The following is a 2,559-nucleotide window of genomic DNA, read 5'->3' as shown; positions in this document are numbered from 1 at the left end:
CGAAGCCAGAGTCTGCATTATGCATCTCTCTGCCCCTCCGCACGTTTGCCCACAGGCGCTCAAACCCAGGGATTTGTCAGAAGCTCAGTGGGTGGCGGGAGCTTAAAATACCACAGAGGCCTGGTCCTGAGGTTCTAATTCAGTAAGTCTGCTGCGCAGCTGGTGACTGGTGGCACGCACCACCACACCCAGCTAATTTTTGTATTTTTAGTAGAGACAGGGTTTCTCCATGTTGGCCAGGATGGTCTCAATCTCCTGACCTCGTGATTCATCCACCTTGGTCTCCCAAAATGCTGGGATTACAGGTGTGAGCCACCGCGCCCGGCCTGGCCCCTCTTTTTAACTCCAAAGCAGTAACATTTCTGCATATCCACCCCCAAAGTATTTTCTGAACATTCTTCCTGATGGCACATATTGGGGAATCCCCTGAGCTAACTTTGTGCCACCAAAAGGAATATTCTTGCTTTCTCTTTAGGTGAGAAACCCTATACTCTATGACACTTTGTGTATCTTTGAAATAAGCCATGGACAGACTTACACATAGAGCAGGTCAGGGGCACAATAGCTCCGAGGGCAGATTCCTCTTGGTCACATTTTGCCACCTAATGCAGACATGAGTTTCACCTCATTTCTGCTAGTGAACAATGCACGGAACACGTCTCAACTAGGGATTTTGGAGCTGCATATCCAGGTGTGTTTCTGCACGGCTGACTGGTTGGAAGAAGAGGAACACACCTACAACATCTCGGGAAGCATGACCCACCCAAGGCTGGATAGGTAACATCCAACACTGAATGGTCTTTTTGGTGGATGTTTGTCTTTAAAACCACAGGATGGACCCCTGTGGGATTCCTCTTTGACAGTGCGCTTGCTCCTGCCCTTTGGGAAGTTTCTGGGGTTCAGAAGTCTCTACCTTGTGAGTCAACAGGTTATGCAGAGCTCCTGCATCATTCTGGGGGCCTCCTGCTATTCAAAAAGACGTGCTCTGAAGTGAGGAAGGCCTTTAATGCAAACGGAAATGACCCTTCCCAAGAGTTTCCAGTTCACACAGATACTTAATTCTTGGAGAAATTTGGTCTCTAAAGATGAGCGTATTTGATGTAAATGATTTTAAGATTTAAGATTTTCTTTTATTTCCTTCTTTTTTTTTTCTTTCTTCCTTTTTTTTTTTTTTTTTTTTTTACTTTTTTTTTTGAGACGGAGTCTTGCTCTGTCTCCCAGGCTGGAGTGCAGTGGCACGATCTCGGCTCAGTGCAACTTCTGAGTTCAAGCGATTCTCCTGCTTCAGCCTCCCCAGGAGCTGGGAATACAGAAGCAAACCACCACAACTGGCTAATTTTTAAATTATTAATAGAGATAGGGTTTTACCATGTTGGCCAGGCTGCTCTCCAACTGACCTCAGGTGATGCACCCACCTCAGCCTCCCAAAGTGCTGGGATTACAAGCATGAGCCATCACGCCTGGCCAAAATTTTCAGACTCACTGGGGTCATGAAGTTTGACATTTAGCACTGTCACCCAGCAGAATAACTGAATCCCAATCTTGTATATTTATACTGAACTGTTCACAATTTGAAAACCATTTCGTATGCATTATCTCATTTGCTAGAACATTAAGGACACCCTCCTCTTTCTAACAATGACCCCTAATTGTAAAACAGCACCATCATAGTTTTTTGATTATTATTTATACTACTCTCCCTATTCCATTATCTGATTGGAACTTGGGGAGATAATCAGGAAGGGTATAATTACTTCCATTTGAAAATAAGGTAAGCGAGGCTCCAAGAGGCTGGAGCTTGCTCAGGTCATAGAGGACAGCAAGGACTGAAGATGTTTCCTGTCCCTTCGTCAGTGGAAGCGCTGTACGACCTTCCTGAACATTCCCAACCTCTACATCGTGTGGACATGACCAAGGATTGATTTTATTTTCTGTTCCTTCCCTCTCACCAGCTGACAAAACACTTCCCTGTGGTGGATATTGCAGGGGGAAGAGGCAGGAGGAACATAATACATTCTTCTGAAAAAAAGACCACAGGATTTAGGGTTTTAAGTTCAAATCCTCACTCCTTCATATACAATGTCAGGTGAGACATTTAACTTCTCTGAGCGTTAGTTTCCTCTCTTGTGCTAACCAGTCGTGATGATCATGCACAAGGCATTGTTGGTGGGGCCCTGAATGCAATTAGAGATAAACGCCACAATTTAAAACACAAGCTGCAACTTCAAAAACACTGAAATCGAAATTACAAAGTATATGGAACGGGCATCTATAAAGCATGAACCTCACAAATGGCCAAAGGACACATTTTTAAAAGTTCAGACTCCCTAGTAATTGATTTAAATGAAAGCAGTAACTAGACATTGCCCAGGTGTGGTGGTGCATCCCTGCAATTCCAGCAGTTTGGGAAGCTTAAGTAGGTGGATTGCTTAAGCCCAGGGGTTCGAGACCAGCCTAGGGGAAGATGACAAAATCCCATCTCTACAAAAAATACCAAAAAATTAGCCAGGCATGGAGGCATACGCCTGTAGTCCCACCTACTCGGGTGACTGAGGTGGG

The sequence above is a fragment of the Macaca thibetana genome, chromosome 11 (genome assembly GCF_024542745.1).
Source record: "Macaca thibetana thibetana isolate TM-01 chromosome 11, ASM2454274v1, whole genome shotgun sequence".
NCBI lineage: Eukaryota > Metazoa > Chordata > Mammalia > Primates > Cercopithecidae > Macaca > Macaca thibetana.
This window is presented reverse-complemented; position numbering follows the sequence as displayed.